Source organism: Palaemon carinicauda, chromosome 13, assembly GCF_036898095.1.
Source record: "Palaemon carinicauda isolate YSFRI2023 chromosome 13, ASM3689809v2, whole genome shotgun sequence".
Taxonomy (NCBI): domain Eukaryota; kingdom Metazoa; phylum Arthropoda; class Malacostraca; order Decapoda; family Palaemonidae; genus Palaemon; species Palaemon carinicauda.
Genome location: NC_090737.1, coordinates 3,814,253 through 3,838,181, shown reverse-complemented (window position 1 = coordinate 3,838,181; position 23,929 = coordinate 3,814,253). Strand labels below are relative to the sequence as shown.

Here is a 23,929-nt window from a genome sequence, read left to right as displayed (position 1 = left end):
CATTTACGACAACCAAAATGTGAAAAGTTAAGTTTGCGAATTGAATACCTAACTGGAGAAACCATTTACGACAACCAAAATGTGAAAAGTTAAGTTAAGTGAGATTGAACTAAAATGTTATGGGAAAGGTAATGGAAGGAACTGAAATTTGTCATCATTTGTGATACAGATGAATTTAATATAGGCGATTCCTAAGTATGACTGGCTCATGAGATCAGGTAAACATTTTACTTTTTATATATTTTTTTTTAGTTCAAATAAAAATGGTAGAACAGAAACATAGGATATTCGTGAAGAGACCAGATGATGCTTTAAATGCTGACACTATCTTTATAGTTATTTACTTACTTGTAATAAGATTGTTAGAAATAATAAGTAAAGCTCCACACTTTCTGGTCTTACAGCGAATTATGATACCATACAACTTCCTCTGATGCCTTAGATGACCACAGATAACAGGGGAGGGTGGGCTGTGGCACCCTAGCAGTACCAGCTGAACTCGGTTGAGTCCCTGGTTAGGCTGGGAGGAACTTAGAGAGTAGAGGTCCCCTTTTATGTTTTGTTTCATTTGTTGATGTCGGCTGCCCCCCAAAATTGGGGGAAGTGCCTTGGTACATGTACGTATGTACAACTCTGAAACAATTTGGTATACGAGTTAGGCGAAATAAAACCTCACAAATCACTGACGGTTTCTTCAGGCTTGACCAAAACGTTCATGGATATCATAGGTTTGCTTGAAGAATCGCCTGCAAAAATAAGAAAAGCTATAAAAAAAAGTTATAAAATTTGTTCACTCAGGTTTCAAAGATATGGCATCAAGCATTAATTTCCCTTATCATCATTAGCTAAACTGAATACCAGTTCCCATGGGACAAGCTATAAAAAGACATTAATTCTTCTATATAATTAGAATAGCCATATCTGAATAATACATGCAGGACACTTGTTCAAAACTTAGATAAATTATGAATGTACTCGCATAATATTAAATAAGACAATGGTAAAAGGCAGCAAGCTTGAAGTTCATAGAAGTCTGTGGTAAGAGTTCAAAATCACAGACAATCAGAGGTGAACACTTTTGCTCTTCTTGTAGACACCTGAGGATAGGTTTGCTTAAAGCAAGTGGAGCGACTTGTTTCATAAGCTCAGTTGAAATTCTACCTTAGCATATTTTATGCTACATTTGATCAACAAAAGCTGCAAATTGGTTATATTTGCGGTCACTAACTTCGAGATATCTATAATTTTCCTCCAGCCTCCATCAGTAAATTCTACAGTAAAAGTCATGAATATTTTGTGCTTATTAATGAGAAGGGGGGGGCCACACCCCAGGAAGGAATATTATCACTAACTCTATAAGGGTAATAGGTATAGCCTAAGTGGTGTATTGAAGATTTTCAAATTCCCACAGTGGTCCTTTATTCCTGTTCTCCAAGGGGGGCCGAACTCATTTCTGTTGATCGGATTCATTCGAAACAATAGTTATCCTAATAAAACATTTGCTTATTAGGAAAAATTATAATGGTTACAATAAAAACCAACTGTCATTTACAAATCAAACTAAATTCCCAAGTGATTTTCTTTTTTACGTGTAACTGTACAATTTGTAATGCACCTATCAAATAATTGTCAATACAATTCCTTGATATACAAAGACTGAAGAATTGTTCTAAGCTTCCTCAATATAACCACGACCATAAAAGTCTGGCAGCTTGCTTCTTCACACACAATCCAGTTCTCAACCATAATGGTTGTACAACAAATAAAGTGAAATTTGCTGAAGATATGTCTAAATCTATACAGTTGGCTTCATGAATTTTAACACACCTTGGCAACTAAGGAGATATACAGTAACTACGAAAAGTAGCAATGCCACAATTAAGATTCAGTTCCAATTCCCATGACTTAAGCCCTATATCAGTTCTTATTTTACTATGGTATCTATAATCTTAAAGTAAATATTGATGACATTTGATATAAGTACTTTTAGTTGTACCCTGTAAGACGTATCCTTACCTTACTGTGATGCGTACCACAACTCACAATGTTGAATACAGTATGTAGAAGTTTAGTCGCAAGGTCACAAAAGTACATTAATGCTGGTTACTCTGTCAGGTAGTAGGTTGGCCAAGGCACCAGCCACCCGTTGAAATACTACCGCTAGAGAGTTATGGGGTCTTTTGACTGGCCAGACAGTACTACATTAAATCCTTCTCTCTGGTTACGGTTCATTTTCCCTTTGCCTACACACACACACACACACACTCAATAGTCTGGCCTATTCTTTACATATTCTCCTCTGCCCTCATACACCTGACAACACAGATTACCAAATAATTCTTCTTCACTGCACTGTAATTGTTCAGTGGCCACTTTTCTCTTGGTAAGGGTAGAAGAGACTCTTTAGCTATGGTAAGCAGCTCTTCTAGGAGAAGGACACTCCAAAATCAAACCATTGTTCTCTAGTCTTGGGTAGTGCCATAACCTCTGTACCATGGTCTTCCACTGCCTTGGTTTAGAGTTCTCTTGCTTGAGGGTACACTCGGGCACACTCTTCTATCTTATTTCTTTTCCTATTGTTTTGTTAAAGTTTTTATAGTTTATACAGGAAATATTTATTTTAATGTTGTTACTCTTCCTGAAATATTTTATTTTCCTTTTTTCCTTTCCTCACTGAGCTATTTTCCCTGTTGGGGCCTCTGGGTTTATAGCATCCTGCTTTTCCAACTAGGGTTGTAGCTTAGCAAGTAATAATAATAATGATAATAATAATAATAATTCCCTTTCCTTATTTATACTCTGATACCTATAAAACCATCATTACTGTCCTCCTTAGTATATGAACAGATATTATAATTCCTCTTTATACTTACTAACTACCAGTTCCTTTTTCTGTACTTGGCTGTCTTTATTTTGGGGACCTTATGACGTAGTATTCTGCTTCCCCAATCAAAGTTTACAACTTGGCTTGTAGCAATAACAATAACCAGCAAATTCCTCAGAATAATAAGTCTCACTAATAAATGATGTTATTACAGATGGTTACTTAGTTACCTTATACACAACCTTATAAAGGCTCAACTTCCGCAGCCCCCTTCCTAGTTTTGTATTTTTGTCCTGCCCCTTACTAAAGTTTCAAGGCATCATTTATCTATACATGCTTTACAATACAGTCAATGTCTTTAGATCATACACCGTCCTTTTATTTATTAAGTAATACACCATAATACACAAGACAAAGTTATTTCCAATGCATGTAGGACTTTTGCCTTATACAGTGATTTATAAGTTCTCTATACAATTAGTGAACATAAATCTTATAATCTGCTACGATTAAATGAAAATGAAATACCTACATCAATAAGCTTCCATGTGAAGTACAGTACGTAATGTACAGTAATCGTCATTCATTTTCATTGTAAGAACAGAAGTAATGTGGATTTCATTTCATATCTAACACGAGGACAAGCGACAAAGTTGAAAGACGCACATCAAACTGACCTAGAGTGGGGTATTACTTTATGTTATTGTGCTTTCTTAGCCCCTCCCCTCCCCTTTTTTTTTTTAACAAAATGGTATCTAATCATGGGAAGGTTCAACAATGAGTCAGTCTTTTGTCTGGTTCCAAAGAAACAATAACTTGGTTAATAGATAATGTATTTGAACGAAGTTCAGTGCTCTTGAAGTGAAAACTAAACTTTATATAAAATTTTCTATGGCTAATGCTCTTGTTATAAGCTGACGTCTTTACTGCTCCCAGGCATGCAAAGCTGTTGCCCTATCAGGAGGTTACCTGGGTGAATGCATGACTACCCTTGTTCCCATCAACTTACTCCAACCTGAAAGTCTGTCTATAGCTAAAGGAACTTTTCCAACACAGCATTGAGAGGAGGGTGGGTGATGCTCATGAACTTTGGAAAGAATTGATACAACTTTAATCAAACATGACAAATTCGTAGATAATTTGTATTTTTCCTAACTATAAAAACCTTAGCAATTTAAAAGGGGTGTTACTTTCGGCGTAGCTGAAATGACGAGCCATTACTTTTTAACGAAGATTTACTACCCACACCGCTAGTTAGCGGGGGTAGGGGAGGGTAGCTTGCTACCCCCCCACCTCACACACCTGTGCTTGAGCTCACTTTGCTTGGAGGTAGGACTTCAAGGGGGATAGGGCTGGCGGGCAAGTTTGAATAAATAGCAAAGGTTTGTAGTTAGGAAAAATACAAATTATCTACCAATTTGTCATTTGTTCCGTAACTGGAATACAAAACACGCTATTTAATAGGGGTGACTCACCCATTAGGAAGGGTGGACGTCCCAGCCAGTCTGGCTTTTGGCTTTGCCCGAGGGCTCGTTATTTGAGTGTGTAAGCACCCAAAAAATAAGGAGTCCCCGCACCTCGCTAAAACCTTGCTACGCAAGGACTGCGACCTACGCAAGCTGTGTGTGAAGGTATGAAGTGTGACTCGTCCTAGGAAGTTGTTCTGAAATTCTTTAGATGGAAACTTGTAGACTAGGACTCTCCCAATACCACCTCATTAGGGTATGGGGACGTAACAGTATTAATATTAATGCTAGGAACACAAGGGAGCATGGTTTATCTACAGTGGTTTAAGGTCAGCTATGCAGAAAACCCAGGATGCTGCCTTCCCCAAGAGAGGGGATGATGAAGAAAAGAATAAGGGCCAGTCAAACCTTTTCATTCAGGCAGACTTAAACCGGGTAATAATGCCCTCAACCTTCTGCTACTTGTCCAATAAGGAGCTTCATGTTTTAAACCAGCTGTTGTGCAGCCACCACAGGGCCGATAGCAAACATATCGAGTCTCCTGTGGGTCACGTCTTGCAGGTAGTGGGATGTGAATGTTGTTAGACGTTTCCACACCCCCACTTGAAGAACCTACATCACTGAAAAATTTCTTTTGAAGGCCAGGGACATAACTATGCTCCTGACATCATGTGCTCTAGGGCGACGTGATGGAGGAGGGTCTGGATTCAAGGCCAGGTCAATGACCCTACATTCGCAGAGATGGTGTTCTTGGTGACCCTCCTCTTAGTCCTTCCTGTGCTGATGAATAGAGCTGGCACATGAGGACGGGCTGCAGCTGTTCTTTTGAGGTACAGCCTCAAGCTCCGTACTGGGCATAGTAAGAGATGGTCTGGGTCATCGTTTACAGAACGGAGACTAGAAATCCTGAAGGAGTCGAATCGAGGATCCGCCACTCCAGGATTCTGAGTCTTAGCAATAAACTCAGGGATGAAGCTGAACGTTACCTCCCCCCATCCCCTTGAATGGGCGATATAATACGAGAGATCATGAAGTTCGCTGACTCGCTTGGCCGAGACAAAGCTAGCAGGAATACAGTCTTCCAGGTTAGGTGGCGATCTGATAACTGGCGTAATGGTTCATAGGGAGGTCTCTTAAGAGACCTGAGAACTCGAACCACGTTCCATGGGGGAGGCTCACTTCTGACTGAGGGCAGGTAAGTTCATAACTACGTATGAGTAGAGAAAGTTCTAGCGATGAAGAAATGTCCATTCCTTTCAGTCTGAAGGCTAGACTTAAGGCTGAGCGATAGCCTTTCACTGCCGAGACTGAAAGGCGCATTTCTTCCCTCAAATACACGAGGAACTCTGCTTTTGTTGGCATAGTGGCATCGACTGGAGAGATACCCCTTCCACGACACCAACCACAGAAGACTTTCCACTTTGCCTGCTAGACTGCTGCCGAAGACTTTCGCAGGTGTCCAAACATCCTGACAGCAACTTGTTGCAAAAATCCTCTCTCAGAGAGGAGATGCTGGATAGTCTCCAGGCGTGAAGCCGAAGCGAAGCTATGGCTTTGTGAAAGATGTTGGCATGTGGTTGTTTGAGTAGATTGTGTCGTGGAGGGAGTTTTCTTGGTAGCTCTGTAAAGAGTTGCAGAAAGTATGGGAACAATTCCGCGTGATGCCATAGCGGAGCTATGAGGGTCATTGAAAGATTGACCGATGTTCTGGTCTTGTTGAGTACCCTCCTCATCAGACAGAACGGGGGAAAGGTGAAAACGTCGATGTTGTCCCACCGTTGCTGGAAAGCATCTTGCCAGAGAGCCTTGGGGTCTGGGACTGGGGAGCAGTACAGCGGGAGCCTGAAGTTCAGGGCCGTTGCGAAAAGATCCACAGTCAGAGAACCCCACAAAGCCAGGACTTTGTTGGCTACTAGATGATCCGAAGACCACTCGGTACTCACTATCAGAGAAGCTCTGCTCAGATTGTCGGCGAGCACATTCCTTTTGCCCGGAATGAAGTGTGCCGATAGTGGTATCGAGTGGACTTCAGCCCATCTCAGTATCTCTACTGCTAGATGGGATAGTTGCTGCGAAAAAGTACCTCCTTGTTTGTTGATGTAGGCCACTACTGTGGTGTTGTCGCTCATTACCACCACAGAGTGACTTGCCAGGTACTGTTAGAACTGTTGAAGGGCCAGAAAGACGGCCTTCCTCTCTAGGAGATTTACATGGAGGTACTTTTCTGACTGAGGCCTGAGGTTGTGTGGTGCAGCACATGGGGCTCCCACCCTTTTTTTTGAAGCGTCTGAAAACAGCATCAAATCCCGGGGGAAGACGAAAAGATCTACTCCTTTTCGTAGGTTCTCGTCTGCCACCCACCACTGGAGATCCGTCAGTTCCGCAGGTCCCATGGGGATCTGGATGTCCGGGGAATCGTACCATTGATTCCACCGGGACTTGAGTTGCCACTGGAGGGATCTCATCCTGAAGCGACCTTTGGGAACTAGACGAGCCAGCGATGAAAGGTGACCGAGGAGACGTAACCACGATTGAGCTGGAAGAAGTTCTCGTCTGAGAAAAGGTCTTGCGACCTTCCTCAGCCTTGCTATCCTGTTGTCTGATGGGAAAGCTTTGTGGAGATTGGTGTCTATAATCATTCCTAGGTATACCAGTCTTTGAGTGGGAAGCAGTGAGGACTTCTCGAGATTTACCATGACCCCCAGATCTTGGCAAAGTCTCAGAAGTTTGTCTCGGTGTTGAAGAAGGGATGACACCGAGTCTGCTACGATTAACCAGTCGTCCAGATAACGGAGGAGACGGATGCCAATCCTGTGTGCCCAAGATGATATTAGGGTGAACACTCTGGTGAAGACTTGTGGTGCTGTGGAGAGACTGAAGCACAGCTCCTTGAACTGGTACTTTCTGTTGTCTAGGCTGAATCTTAAGTACTTCCTTGAAGACGGATGGACTGGGATCTGGAAGTACGCGTCCTTTAGGTCCAGTGTGCATATTAAGTCTTGCAGTCTTACTGCTAGTCTGACCATGTCCACCGTCTCCATGCTGAACGGAGTTTGCTTGACAAACTTGTTCAGAGCTGAGAGGTCGATGACTGGTCTCCAGCCTCCAGAAGCCTTCTTTACAAGAAAGAGTCGACTGAAGAAGCCTTGAGATTCGTCGAGGACCTCTTGGGGAGCGCCCTTCTTTAACAGGGTCAGGACTTCTGCCAGAAAGGCTTGCCCCCTTGCCGATCCCATGGCAAGGGAGCTCAATGACACTGGATTCGTTGTCAGGGAGGTAGAGATGTTATGAACGGGACGCGATATCCTAGACTGATCGCAGAGATTGTCCAGGAATCGGCCCAGAGTTGCTTCCACTTGTTTGAGCAACTTTGTAGGTATCCCCCCACTGGTGGACATGCAGGGGGACTGCCTATCCTAGCGTTTATGGCCTCAGCTGCTCCCTCTAGGATTCTTGCCTCTCCTGGAGGACTTTTTGTCTTTCCTTCCTTTGACAGGAAAGGGCTTAGACTCCACGGTCTTCGCGACTGTCGTCGTTTTAGCGGTCTCGACTGGACGGGACTGCTGTGGTACTGGAGGCTTATAGGGTTTAGATGTTAAAGCCCTATGAAGGAGGGAGTCTTGCACAGACTTCCTCCACCTTTCAGCGGCCTGTTCCACATCCTTACGCTCAAACAAGATGGATCCCCCTAGAGAGGAATGTCTGAGCCTATTGATCTCGGTTCTAGCGACCTTCTGATGAAATCTCTCAGCTACTGCATCCCGACGTTTCAGAATGGTATTTGCCCACAAGTTCAAGACTTGGTGGGCCAGAAACTCGATCGTGCGTGTACCTGAGAGAAGAAAGGTCTCCATAGCTTTCCTGGTACATTATTTGGAGAAATCCTCAGAACGTATCAGGATACCTAAGGTCCCCCAACCAGATGTCGAGCCACGAAGTGGCTTGCATAGCGCACTTCGCAACTTTCTCCTGGTTAAGGATCTTGGTTGCAGGAAATGAGACCTGCCGGTTGGAGTGTCTCTCAAGAGGGACTCCCCTGGTAAGCTCTTCCAGCAAGTGGTGAAGGGGAAGAGCTAAACAAGGCTCCTTAAGGATCTCGAAGTACTTCCTCTGCTGTACGCGAGGAGGTGGAAGGAGCTTGTTGGTGGCACTGGAATGGTTGGAGGAGGATATCTTGGAGAGCTGTAGAGAGATCTTGTCCCTGGTACTCTTAACCCCTTGAGACCAGGGCAGTGCTGCACTGGTCTTGGAGGGTTTCTGAGTACCAAAGACACGGTCCAAGACCGTGTCCTTGCCCTCTCGAGGAGGGATCTCTGGGTCGGAAAACCTGTTGAGAGCCCTCAGAGTCAGAACTTGCCAAAACGCATGTTCTGACTCTTGCTGGTCTCCTCCTGATGTAGGACTTGCAGCGAAGTCTCCTCTCCCCAAAGGCTCTTCTTGGGGAGAGTTGCGGATGTTCCCCGAGTGGCTAGCTGGCTCCATCCTAGTCCTAGTAGAAGACTTCAGTAATGTTTTAGTCTCCTTAGATTCCTTCCTGGGAAGGATGTAGGACTCCAACATTGACGAGGATGGCATATTCCTTTCAGTCCCCACGTGAGAAGACATCTCGACGCGAGGAGAGGTTTCCCTCATTGGTGAGATGGGGGGAAGTCTCTCCTCGCGTGATTCCCGAGGATGGAAAATCTTCTTCCGTAAGGGAAGGAGAGTGAGTCTGGGGGAAAGAAGGAACCTGCTTCGAAGGCTTGCGTGGAGTCAGTTTTGCCCTTGGAGAAGTTACCGCGTCTGGAACTCCTCTTTTTCTCTTCAAAGGGGTATAAGCAGCCAAGGATCTGTGCCCCAATTCAGAGAAGACAGGCTTGACCGCCTGTGTTATGGCTCTAATCAGTGCACCGAACCAGGGCTGTTGGCTGACAGACGCGCTGTCAGACATACCCCTTGAAGGGACAGGGATTGAAGGATCCCTGGGAGGAGTTCTCATCATTGGTGGGTTTGCCTGAAAAGGCTTTGGGATCCTGGACATCTCTAGATGTTTCCCTTCACCCACAATGCGCGCTGGTATGCGCTTGCGGGGAGGGGAATGAGGCTATGGCGACCTTGCCGTTCGTAGTTCAGCAGTCTCGCGCGCGGGAAGATATTGACGCTCGTGCGAGGGAGAGTAATGGTGCTCGCGTGAGGGAGAATACCAGGAATCGTGCGCGGGAGACTGATGACGCACAGGAGCGCGTGCGGGAGACTGTGGGCGCGCAGGATCAAGGTGTCGAGTGCGCGGGAGAGTTCGCGCGTGCCTGTACCAGTCGTAGGGCGCGCACAGAAGAAAGACCCCTAGCGCACGGGCGCACAGTTGAAGCCTGTGCTGCTCGTGGGTGCGCGTTAGAATGTGGGCGTGAACCTGTAAGAGAGGATGGGCGAGTGCGCGAGCGTATCCTCGCGGATGCGTGTGGGCGATGGCGAGCGCTGGAACAAGGGAGAAGTCACTATAGTTGACTTCCCAGTAGAGCCCAGACCAGGAGATCGTGGGTGCGCAGGAGAAATAACCACTGGGTGTGAGTGCTGGCGCGGGAGAGAGCTGGCGCGCAGGTGAGGGTTGACACGCAGCTGGGCGTAAGCGCGTATGCTTAGGCTCAGGCAAGGCCTGGCGCGCAGGAGAATGTGGGCGCATATGTGCATGAATGCGTACATAGCGCGTAGAAGAGCTGGACTCCTGTTGGGAAGTATGTGCGTGTTGGCGCATACGCCCTTGATGTCCTGTGTTAGGGTTTGTTGACGGGGCCTGACAAGCTACTATAGCGCGCTCGTCAGGTTTCGTTGGCGCATAGCGCGTATCTGGTTGGCGCACCTTACCGTGCACAGAAGAAACCTTGCTAGGTTTATATAAGACCGGTGATGGCAGGTCGGCAGGTCTGTCGGGTGGAAGGTCGACGTGTCCTTTAAAAGGACGATCTTCCACCGAAGGAGATCGCGAACGATCTGCAGAGAGGTCCAGGACCAATGCAGAAACAGTGATTGGTGATCGATGTCAAGGCTCCTCTGCGGGGGACTGCATCGAAGATGTTGAACCGAAGAGGCGCCTCCTCACCACAGGTGAAGGAAGGCCTCTCTGGCGAAGAGGAAGGCGAGCCTTGCGACGAATGCGCGCTCTGGGGGCCGTAGGGTCAGTGAGCTGACCTTCTGCAGTCCTCCGAAGAGGAGTCTCTGTAAGTGAACTCCTCCGAGGGGAAGAAACACTAGCAGGAGAGACTGTTGGACTTAGTTTCTCCCTCGATGGTTGAACAGGAACGGGAGAAACTAAGCCATCAGCTACCGTAAGGTTTGAAGAGGCAGAGGTGATGGGTGATACCGCATTGGATACCTGACACCACACCGTCGACAAGAGACAGAGGATCAACCTCTGTTGGTGACGGCGATTGCTTGACAGTGTGTAACGACTTTTCGTCCGACAATACTGTACCTCGTCCACGTCTTTTTGTCCTATGTCTTTTCGTCCGATGAACTTTTGGTCCAATTTGAAATCGTTTCAATTCATAAAACATAAAAGAAAAAACCCAATTCAATCCATAACTTGCCCAATAGAAAATTAAACCCGCTGAACATTTTATAGCGGAATGAAACCCATCTGCAGCATTGTTTGTGCTGGGTAAATCTTGAAGAATACGCTCATTAACATTCCATACATCTAATGGGAAAATAGGTGGATCTCTTCTTCTTCTCGCACCACGCCCTCTTACGACTCCCATGTAAGTCACATCAAAGTGAGCAAATATTTTGGAAGGTACTTTGTCATCGTCTGTCAATTCCTCATTGGCCTCTTCAACATCTTCAGTAGGGAGAAATGGTAATACTGAAAAAAATCTTACTTTAAGACAGAATTCAGTGTTTGTTATTTTTTTCTTTGAGACCTAGATCAACAAATTTTCTAAATATGGGCTGCCCAAAAGAAACAAACATGCACCGATAGATGAATTAGGGAATAATGAATTAAATGTCTTAGGAATCGCAACTTTGAAATCTGCCATGAGATTAATTAGATCTACATTAGGTTGCATAATTTTCAATTGATCGAAAACCGATTCATATGTCTGCCGAGTTTTATTCTGCAGTAATGTAAAGACCCTAGGGAAACTGCTACCATTAACTGGTACCTGAATGCAAAATAGTTGATACCACTGTTCCGGCACAATTTTTTGTCTCATCACATGCCCAATGACAATATGATGGTATATCTTCGAGAGCTCTTTCTGGTGCAAATATAAGAATTCTTTGATGATCTTCGATGCCTGAACAACATCTTAGAAACTGATCACCATTATCAAGTTTACCGTATTCGTCAGGGATTTCAAATCCATGTCTAGCCACTGGATTAGCAGGGAATCCGGAATGCTTTTGTCGGCACCTTTGAATAGTCTTTTAAAGTACATGGACGCGAGGGAGCTGGGAACAAGTATTTTCAGTTATCTCTGTAAACTCTCTTGATAATATACTACGCGAACTTACTGCTATGATTTCAATCGCTTCTTCCTTAATTTCAGCAACTGCTTTTCTAGCTTGTAATGCATCTAAATATGCGGGATGAAGAATAAATAAATTTTGGGTACATTGTGTTCCATAACCGTGTGAAGGCGCACTGAACACAGCTTCTTTTTCTCATACCTCCAGTGTTCTTTTCCAAGTTTTGTATTATTGAATGAAAATCGTAGATGTAATTGCTTTCATCTACTACTTTTCTTTTCTTCTTCGTTAGTGGTACGATCTTTGCCATTTCGGGATAGGCAGATTCAGAAACTGTAGTACTAAACTTGCAGCTCACTATATATATATAGTACCATACTAAAGACAGATGGAAAAAGAGAACGTTAAGCATGACAAATGGAGTAATTAGAAAAGGATCAAATTACTTTATAATAAAATCCAATAAGGTCTAAACTTTTAACACAGAACTGAAGTAAATGGTAATAACAATCCCTTGAAACGCTAGTTTTCTTTAGAAATTGGACTAAATGTCGTTGGATCAAACGTCCATCGGACGAAAAGACATTGGACAAAAAGACGTGGACGAAGTGTCACCGGACAAAAAGACCACCCACTGCTTGACAGTGGCACCCAATCAGATGTAGTCAAGTAAAACCTCCTTGGAGGGCATACCCTGAAGCCCCAAAGCTCAAAAAGGGGGATTAGTGACATATCCTCCCCCGGGGGGAGCAACGTCATCTCTCGAGCCCCGAGTTTGGTAAATAGTACACCGGCCTACGCTACCACTCGACAGTCTCTCGAAAGAGACTGACCAAGTGGGAGCTTCAGAGGAGGTTTGGGCAACGGAAGAAGAGGCCTTGGGTTTTTCTCCTTTCAAAGAAACCTTCGAAGGAGAAATATCCCATTTGGACTTCTTGTCGTCCCGAAAACCTCTCCCACTGGGGGGTAGACCACTCCCTACACCTGTTATTCTGTTATTGCTATCACACCGTTGGCCCCAACAGGAAGGGCAAAGGGCGTGAGGATCGGTCTTGACCACCAACATGAATGTTCCACAGGGGCAGTCGGGAAACCCAAGACAGGTGCGCATATTCGCAGAGGCCATCTTCACAAAAAAAAAAAAAAGCACTAAATGGCTGCCAAACGACGGCGAGGACGAAAGCGGACACGTCCGACTACCATCCGAGCCAAGAGCAAAGTGGGCTCAAGCACACGTGTGAGAGGAGGGGAGCAAGCTACCCTCCCTAACTAGTGGTGTGGGTAGTAAACCCACGTTAAAAACAAATGGCTCGTCATTTCAGCTACGCCAAAAGTAATACCCCTATTAAATAGCATGGTTTGCATTCCAGTTACGGAACAAATTTGTGTTTAAATTACTTCAAAAAGTCCATTGCTGAATCCCACACTAAAAGCAGGCAGTGATGGCCATGTTGAGGTTCAATAAAGTCTACCCAAATATGAAAGCAAAAAGGTCTCATGTGCAATTGTTTTAAACCCCTCACAGTTTTGGGAAGTATTAGCAATTTTACCTTGTAGAAATTATACTGATCTGTATATTTCCAAACATACAGAACAAGAGTTACCCTGTTCCAAAACCCATACATACTCAACATTTCTAACATCAAACACAGGATTATTATTACTAGCTAAACAACAGGCACCGTTGGAAAAGCTTTCCTAGTTTATCACTGGAATCTGGCACGAGAGAAAGGATATCTAGGATAAGACTACAGGAAATTTCTTTATTACTTAATCGGGCAATTCTTCTCCAACTGTATTTTGGCGTGACATGTACTTCTTGCTAATGCAGGTATGAACTCCTGTAATTATGGTAACTATGGATTTAACTACTTCCAACACCTAACACAATTATTATTGCTAGCTAAACAACAGCCCCTGTTGAAAAAGCTTTCCTAATTTATCACTGAAATATGGTACGAGAGAAAGGATACCAAGGATAAGACTGCAGGGTTTATGAAAAAAGGAAATTTCTTTTTTACTTACTTGGGCAATTCTTCTCCACCTGTATTTTGGCGTGGCATTTACTTCTTGCTAATGCTGGTATGAGCCCCAGTATACAGTATATGGGCTTTTAATTATGGAGTTATTGGACCCAAAAAGGTCAGTTGAGAATCCACCCTCATGAGGGAAAACAAGTTGTCTTGAAAGACTCCATCTGCAAATTTCACATAAAATCATTAGTTTTAAATTGCAGTATTAATATAGTTGAACACATTTGTATAAAAAATAACCTTATCCTTTATTATCTTTCAATCTTGGGCCTTTCAAATAGTAGAAAATGACCTCAATTAACAAACTTAACAGGTTCCAGAAGGCTGCTGATGATTCAAATTATATTAAATTTTGGCCTAATGTAGGATTCACTCAACTCGCATGGCTACAATTTTCAGCTGCAAAAGTAAACAAATATTGTTTTATTACTTAATTTCCTAATGAACTTTTGTCACTATCTAAAATTTATGATTTCAGTTGGAATTGTCAATCTGAATGTTTGTTCATTAAGTTGAGGACCTTCTGTATATTAATAACAAATACAGAAGCTCTATCTTGTTATGATACTTGGCCAAAATATCAGGTATTAGGGTTGAGAAACCAGTTTGTCCCTTTTATAACCCAACATAGTAGTCGATCATGACCTTTCTGTTACCCTTCACTGAGGTCGGAGCTGAAACTGCTGTTGAAATTGTGGTTCTGTTACCAAAGGTGACCTCAGTGAATGCCTTAGGACAATTCTCAGTCTAGTCCTCATAATACCTTTCAAATCTATTGGACTCTATACACTTCACGGTCGATTTGCATTAAAAAATACAATTTTTTTTTTTGTCTTATTCAGAAATCATAGAAATATCCGATACAACACTCAATCTATTAATTTCCTTTTTTAAATGGATTAAACAATGATATTGCTCTATACACGGGAGTTATATTAAATTCGATACTTAATTTAACCAACACTGTGTTCATTACAAATAAAAAATCTGATATCTTGGTTACCCACTTCCTCATTTCCTTTCTAATACCGTCTTCCCTCTTTAAATCAACTATCCGAGATGACCTGGGTACGCCAGGGAGAGGTAATAATTAGATGCTGGGAGCAATGCACCATATTATTACTAAGCTACAACCTTAGTTGGAAAAGCAGGATGCTATAAGCCCAAGGGTTCCAACTGGAAAATAGCCCAGTGAGGAAAGAAAATTAAAAAGGAATAGTATGCCTGAGTGTACCTTCACACAAGAGAAATCTAAATAAAGACAGTGGAAGACCATGGTAAAGAGGTTATGGCACTACCAAAGACTGGAAAACAATGATTTAATATTGGAGTGTTTTCTATAACACCTGCTTACCATGGGTAAAGTATCTTCTATCCTTACGACAATGATTTGATATTGGCGTGTCCTTCTCCTATAAGAGCTGTTTACCATGGCTAATGTCTTCCATTCTTTCTACCTAGTAGAAAGTAACCATAGATAAATGTCTGGTAGTTTAAACATAGTTCAACCAAACTATTTACTCCAATCTATAGCTTGTACAGGACTAATTTTGGGGTTTGTTCTTGTGGAGAAAATAATTAAATCTAACGTAATAATGATTTCAATACATTAGCTCATATGAGACTGGTTTGGATGTTTGTTCTTACATGAAGAGAAAATAATGCAATCTTGAAAGGTTACAATTGACAAGACATATGTTGATTGAAAAAAAAAGATTAAGTGATTTGAGATCAATACATGACATCACTTTTTCACACATTCACATGAAATATGTTCAATTGTTAATGTTTTACGCAACAGGAGCATAAGTTGAATGGCCATATTCGAGCCAAGAGTATAGGAAAACTTAATCCCTTCCGAGGTTTCAGGTTATAAATATCTTGATTTAAATTAAATCTATAATTCAATGGAAATATTTTCGATAACAAATGAGCCTTTCCTACTGTTGATCATTTGCACTTTACCCTAGGGTATGAAACTCATGCAAAAGCACAGCATTAGCTTTTAGAGAATTTGGGCCATACGGCTGGCCATTCTGGCCTAAGGTCACTCAACAGCCAGTCAAATATGAGGGGGAACACTACAGTTGCTTTAGGAAGCGTCAAGAAAGTAGCAAACTGACAATATTGAACTACTTATCTCAATGACTAACTAGAGGGACACTCAATAAGAACGCCGACCTCCCCCTTGGCAGCTTATTTCGCAACCTTGACCTTAACATGTATTAATTGGCGTGGAGTTTCATACACTTATAAACCAAGTTTGAAGTCTATGTGACAACGATGTCCAAAGTTATGGTTGATTACATGAATTGGACATTTTACTCGACAGTGACCCTGACCATCCAAAACCGAATCATTTCCAGTTTTTTACATAACAATCCCTGCAGGTTTCATTATTCTACGATTAATATTGTGGCCAGGAAGCTGTTCACGAACAAACAAACAAACATACAGGGGCAGAAGCATAACTGCCTTTCAACTTCACTGGCAGAGATAAATATCACAAGAATTATATAATTTGGGTAAACATTTGTGTGTCTTTCCCTAATCATTTAACTATGCTGTGTAGTACAGAATTGCACTTCTCACAAGAACTCAGCCTTGATATAGTAGGACTCAATCCAGGCTTGATAGCTTTAACATTTTCTGGAACATTTCCCATATTCACCAGTAACAACATCTGACAACAAAAATCTACAAACACCCCCCCCCACCAAAAAAAAGGGTACATGATGGCTTTCAAAACGTGTAGTACTTAGCATACATAACTTTATAGCCAACAGAATTTCACAATGGCTCCACTATTGTAGCCTACAGTGTGTGACTGTAACAGCATCATGACAAGTTATAAGGTACAAATCATTCAACCCGACCAATTTTGGCTAATCCACAGTTGCATATTAGTAATTAACAATGGAAACTACAAGAAAATTATTCAATGAAAGTGATAAGTTTCTCAAGAGCTACATCAATAACTTACCTCCTGGCTAGTACTGCGGTAACTCGTTGGCCTAGCATTCACATGGCGGCAGATTGATACCAGGCAGGGACAAAGAGCTTAATCCATTTACTTGGGCTGGGCACCACAGTGCGTTGGGCTTGCCCTAACATTCAGGTGTGCATCTCTCCAGATGATACAGGAACTGACACCAGATACATTACCTTATAAAAAAGCAACTGATGGTTAAAATGATGAAAAACAGACTAAGACTAAATTAATTTGTTACACAAGGTTAACTTTACCATGTAAGACACTTTGAAAATGTAGGCATTAAATGGTTCAATAAAACTTGTAGTGAACCTAATGGTTTCATCTTGATTCTTGCTATGTCAAACAAGCAGTTATGTCACTTTGAAATAGATATAAAATTAGCATGACACCCTTATCAAACCTACTTCTGAAATAACTCACAAAGACGATGAAGGGTACAGATTAAGGAAATGTTATTGATACCATGGAAAGTTATCCTTACATATAAAAATTTATCAAGTTGATTTTTTAAAATTTTATATAGTTACAATACTTAAAAGTACACTAAAACCCGTAATTTTAATTGGAAATGCTACGAAAAATTTACTATTCTCAGCCGTATTTCAGTAAAATACAGTTGACCAGAATTGCTACCTTACTTTTTTATTATCTTTTAGGGATTGGTGACTGTAATATTGTCCTTCAGGTCAATATATCTGTTTTTAAAACAGTAAATGCCTGGCAACATTTATTCCAGGATTTTTACCATTTTTTCTTTTAATGGCATATTTTTAACAAAGACAATACTTTCAAAATTTCAAGGGCCATCAGTTTACATTACTTTGGCATACAGTATAGCCTGTGCACCGTTCATAGACAATTTAACTTAGTATGTAGCCCACAGTACTCAAGTACTGTACTTTTATTGACCCCTTAAATCATTGTTCATGCTTAACAATATCCTATCATATTTTTCCTGGAAACTTGATTCCACTTGAAAAAATTAATTCACCTACTTAACCTTACCCTTTTCCTTTGGACGAAACCCGACGTCTAATCTGCATCACAGGAAAACCTGTTTCTGTTCTATTCAACCTTTACACTTAATCAGATTTGTTAATCGTAGCCAGCAACGATGTTATCTAATGACTTATATTGAAATATATATCGGCATCTGTGAAACTATTCAACCTAAGGTTTTGTCAAGATAACAGGCGCCTCCAAGGTTGTGAAATTTCTTAACCTACTGTACTTACACGTTTTAAAGAGGAATACTTGCCCTCAGTTAAATCACGGTAAGACCACAACGTAACGCCTATTTTGCGAGGTACCCAAATTGAGGTTCCGAACATAGTTTCATTTAGAAAAATTTATTTTAAAGCTTCGTAAAAATTTTGCTATCTTAAATATAAAAAAATCACAGCTGTATTTGTTCGCTTTTTATACAATCGTCAACAGGAGTCTGTACAGCCCAATATAATTATTTATGAAAAGGATCCAATACGACTTTTTTTCAAGGGGTATGAGAGCCCATAAGTCTATCAATACGAAAACTCTGCCACAAGGCCAAGGGCTCCAACAGGGAAAAATAGCCCAATGAGGAAAGGATTACAGAAACTAAACTATACAAATAGTTATGATCAACTAAAATATATTGAGAAAAGTAACTTTAAAACAGATCTTTTTGTAATTAAAAAAAATAGAAAAAAGAAAAAAAAAAAAAAACTATTCTTAGCATTAGGGGGTTGGGTAAATTTGTATTGTATTACAGGGTGTGATTTCGAACAGAAAACATAAGTTTTCCTATAGTAAATAACGTGTTTTAACCGAATTTGACCTTCATTTCAACCGCAAACAAACAGATCAACCAATTCAACTAACTTTAAGTTGCCAAACTGGTTGCTATTATTACGGATGAAATTAAGGTGAAAACCGGTTAAATCACGTTTTTTTCTACAGGAAAACATATATTTTCTGTTGAAATGGTTAAATATAATCACTGTTGTCATATGTTGTGTTAAAATTTTTAAATATAAGCACTTGTTCAAATTCGGTGTCACCACGTATGTACTGCGAACGATAACATTAGCAATGTTACCAACGATACACAGCGTTACCAACATTACGGTGATAGACATCGTTACCAACGTTGCGGTGGCATTACTAACGTTAGTAATGATACGGTAATGTTATCATGTATATTTTAAAGAATTTCTCCATATACGCTTTACACAATATATAAAAAAGTACAAAAAGGGTACAGAACCTAACAAACCCACCTAACCTACCCTAGGGGTTCCCAGGTCACAAACCCAATGTAATGACCTTTATATCACTTCACTCACGTTACGGTAACGTCAGTACTGTTACGATAACATTATATATAATGGTTCTTGTTTCGCCATTAGCTCGCTTCGCTCGCATGAAAATAAAACATCAAGCTCGTATGTACTGGCACGCGGTAATATTGAGCTGTGCACGCTAACATTATAATGGTTCTTGTTCCTCACTTACGATCACAGGAAGACAAAACATCACCCTCGTATGCATTGACAATTGGTAATGCCGCGCTTTGCACTCTAACAAAATATAATAAAACTAACACATTAAAGTTAAAGAAATTAATGACTTACTATTATGACCGTGACGACGTAACTTAGGGGTCACAGGGGTATTGTGACCGAGACTGTGGTGTCTTAACTGTTTTGCCTTAGATTAGAACTGCACTTGGAACACAGTAAAAGTTGGTATATTACATTGCGTGAATTAAGAAAATTATCAACATTGGAATACACCAAAATAGTTTCAAGTATGTATTACTGAAGACGTTACAATTTTCTAATACTTAGATCGTAAAATACGCAAAAGACGACACTTGAACTAACAAAGACGTGACTTGGGCAAAGGTTTCCACGGAAAAGGGCTTGTTGGAAGGTGGGGGTTGGGAAATTTTAACCCCCCCGTGCAAACTTCACGTACATATGGGTTCGTGATTGGTTAACGGAAAAGCAACGGAGTCTACAGAGTAAACATGAATGAACAGAATGGGAAACTTGTCCACCAAGTATTTATGTGAAATATGGGAGTGACAAGGTAATAAAATGTATAAAAGTAATGTATGAAGATAAAATGGAATGTATGATAAATAATATTTGATGGGTATATAAAAAGAGGTGATTTTATAAGGTATTGGATAATAAAACGAGTAATACTGGGGTCAAACGTAATATGTATACGAGGGTATTACAATACTAATCAAGTAATAGACTTGAACAGAGCTGGTAGAGAGACGAACAGTTACATTTCACGATTAGAGAAGAAGAAATCCTATTAGTGGGGGAAGTGTCTCTGCGCAGGGAGGCGGGTTTTTTGCGCAGAAAGTCGAAACCTGCTATGTCCAAACGTACATACAAGAGCGTCTACAACGGGCAAGTAGAATGAGAAAAATTAAATGAAATACACTGCTAATGTTAGCATGATACGTTAACATTTGATCTACATTACACGTTGGCAGCACTGGTTACTGTATTTTTTCGTGAGACATAGTCTTTGCAACGGCGCCTCCAAAGTTTATCCATTTACTGTATAATGTTTTGTATGTTCCTCCGTTTATTATACATTCAAGAAGGTAATGTGTAGAGAAGAAAAGGCCCGTTTTACGATTATATATAGTTTCCCCACCCAAAACCCCGAGTTCCCACTGGGGGTCACCCATTATTGTAGGATAGATATATATATATATTTCTGAAACTATTCATTAGCGACGGGAAAGTGTGTTTTTCGAAGAGAGAGTAATCTTTTCTATAAGAAAAAGTAATTTTTTTCCTAGGTTACATTGCCCTGTAATACACAACAATACCAAAATTAATTCACCTACTTAACCTTAAGCTTTTCCTTTGGACGAAACCTGACAACGTCTAATCTCTATAACAGAACAACCTTTGTTTCTATTCTATTCAACCTTTACACTTACTCAGATTTGTTAATCGTAGCCAGCGACGATGTTATCTAATGACTTATAGTGAAATATATATCAGCATCTGTGAAACTATTCAACCTAAGGTTTTGTCAAGATAACAGGTGTCTCCAAGGATGTGAAATTTCTTAACCTAGTGTACCTGTACATTTTAAAGAGGAATACTTGGCCTCAGTTAAATCACGGTAAGACCACAACGTAACGCCTATTTAGCGAGGTACCCAAATTGAGGTTCCGAACATACTTTCATTTAGATAAATTTATTTTGAAGCTTCGTAAAAATTTTGCTATCTTAAATATAATAAAATCGCAGCTGTATTTGTTCACTTTTTACACAAACGTCCACAAGAGTCTGTACAGCCCAAAAAGAATAATTTATGAAAAAGATTCAATAAGACTTTCTTTTAAAGGGGGATGTGGGTAAAAAGCCCATGATAAGTGAACACAATATTAATAAGAAAACCCAGCCATAAGCCCAAGGACTCCAACAGGGAAAAATAGCCCAGTGAGGAAAGGATCTATGGAAATAAACTATATAAAAAAATATGAACAATTAAAATATAGAGAAAACTAACATTAAAAGATAATTTTATAATAAAAACTATTCTTAACATAAGGGGGTTGAAAATAAGGGAGTTATGGGGCATGACAGTCATCATACATACACCCTGAATGCTTTAAATAGTGGGCCTCATCACCTGCCCAATGGTACATCGAAGTAACGCTGCACGAAACAAATGAGCATTAAAATGTTATCAAGCAAGCGAAGCAGACCATTCTGAATTGGTACATAGAAAACGGACCGAAAACGGTCCTCAATAGAGCTACCTCGGATGCAGTGACTGAGTAGGGGTTGGTTCACATTATTATTATTACTAGCCACGATACAACACTAGTTGGAAAAGCAAGATGCTATGAACCCATGGGCTCCAATAGGGAAAAATAGCCCAGTGAGGAAAAGAAATAAGGAAATAAATAAATGAACAAATTAACAATAAATCATTCTAAAAGCGGTAACAACGTTAAAACAAATATTACCTGCCAAGCCACAACCCCAGTTGGAAAAGCAGGACGCTACAAGCCCAGGGGGAACCCAACAGCGAAAACAGCCCAGCGAGGAAAGGAAACAGGGAAAAATAAAATATTCTAAGAGTAACACGAAATATAATTTAGTGTTAAGTTTTCTTGTTCTTTCCTACCAAACAGTAGTTTTTTTCCTAGGTTACATTGCCCTGTAATTCACTACAAAATTACCTTAAATTCTACCCCTACCTTCACCTATTCTATTTTTCATTTTCGCTGTCAACACATTTCCACCAAGGGACCGAATTTGAACCCCATCACTACTGGGATACGTAGTGTGGTAGATATCAGAACAGGTTAAAACTACAAAATAATTTTCATGAAAAAAATATGGTTAATATGTCCACAGGTTGCATAATGTAAATATCAGGTTAATTTCAGAGTGGCACTTTGTTTAAACCTCACCTTGGCACAAAATCTAAAGCAATTTTCGTAAAATAAGAGAATTTTGCACGACATACAATTCTGTGGCTTCATAGCCAAGCTTTGACATGGTCACATGGCCATACTTTCGTAATAATCACTGCATAAAGAAAAGGCATTTGGCATAAGGGATGTTGTGTATATGATATGATAATAAATATGAAATAACTTACATTTGATTAATCTTTGAAGGTTAGCAAGGAAGACCAGAAGAGTGAACTTTCCGGAACAAAGACAAAGTCGCCATGTTGGAAATTGGAATTGGTCTCACTCACTTGGTGCAGTCACTGCAGTGTTGCCAGATAGGTTAGTCTAAAAATCCCCGAAAACTCATGATAAAAAAATCTCCAATTTCCACAAATATATTTTCTTCTGATCCTGTAGGCTTTACTAATATAGAAATTACTCTCTGTACCTCACATAAGTGTAAGAAAACTAATTGCAACAATATAAAGGTTTACTCATCTTTGTTTCTTCTTCGTAGAAATTGGTACAGAATATCTCCATCAGACATTCAATATCCCCAAATCTAGGGATAAATTCCCATGTCTGGCAACACTGACTTGGTGTCTTCGAGAATCTCGAGAAAAAATATGATATATTTTCGTATCTACGATTTGCTCTTGTGAATTATAAAATAAAACTCTCTAAAATAAAACTAACATTTTTTTTATACACCATGGACAGTACAGTAAACGTGGAATTATATTTTATAACTTAATTATGAACAGTAACAAGAAAGTTGACTGACAAGCGTTTCCTTATTCTGTTTAAGGACTGATTTTCTGGTCATATAAATGGAATACATTATCTTATAATTAATTACAATTAATAAATAATGAACATTCAACACTAAAAAGTTATAGGCTACATTTAACCTAAAACATTAAATAAATCTAGATTTCTGCTGGCAGAAGATTTTCTAATAAGGAAACATAACTAAAGAGTTCATCCAATTGTTTTATATTATGCTAATTTTGAATATTTTGAAATATGAGCTATTTATTTCCTTTTATGACTTACAGATGTTTATTTTCCATTTAAGGCTTATAATTTAAGAAATTTATGGACCCTGCGATGGTATGGACACCTACTGACAGAAAGCATAACTAATTTTACTAATAATAAATCTCAACTTAGTGAATTAGGCAAAGGTATTTTGTGCAAGACGTGTTCAATATGATGAATGAAATTTACAACGTATATCATAGAAATTGTGTCTTCTTTCATTGGCATTCGTAATATACTGGATTTCTGGGATAGAAACTCGTAAAAATATATATTTTTTAAAAACTGCTTGCAACTTCTGCCTTTTCTAGATTGGTCATGAATATATCTATTGTTTAATGTTTAAAATAATTTTGTATTAAATATATATTTCATAAAGAATCACTCGATGAATAAAGTTTAGTTACAGTTTTTATACTTTTAATGCCGGACCTTCCTTCAAAATCAGATACTTCAAAGGTATTTTGTTTTCTTGTTTGGTAAAACAAATGGCAGACCAGTTTCCATAACTGCCACGTGGCATGAAATGAAATTATAATATATACAATAAATTAACCTTAAAGATCCAATGGAATGAAAATTTGGTTGAACAAAATACTATCTAAAGATCGTGTGTTTTTATGTGTTCATTTTTACATATGAACACAAAGCAAGAGACATAACAAAGACTTTCTTTATAAGCTTACATAACAGTAA

General features: G+C 40.2%; 1 long non-coding RNA gene across 2 annotated transcripts; it reads right to left on the bottom strand.

Annotated features, from left to right (window-relative positions):
• Positions 1-525: 525 nt before the first annotated feature.
• LOC137652134 (uncharacterized) lies at positions 526-22,484 on the bottom strand. Of its 2 annotated transcripts, none has more exons than XR_011046201.1 (4): positions 22,399-22,484; positions 16,753-16,934; positions 13,762-13,933; positions 526-746 (listed from the first exon to the last, which is right to left on the bottom strand). It is a non-coding gene; the product is annotated as an uncharacterized lncRNA (long non-coding RNA). The 2 variants fall into 2 exon arrangements; XR_011046202.1 differs by lacking the exon at positions 22,399-22,484 and adding an exon at positions 19,377-19,479.
• Positions 22,485-23,929: the final 1,445 nt, after the last annotated feature.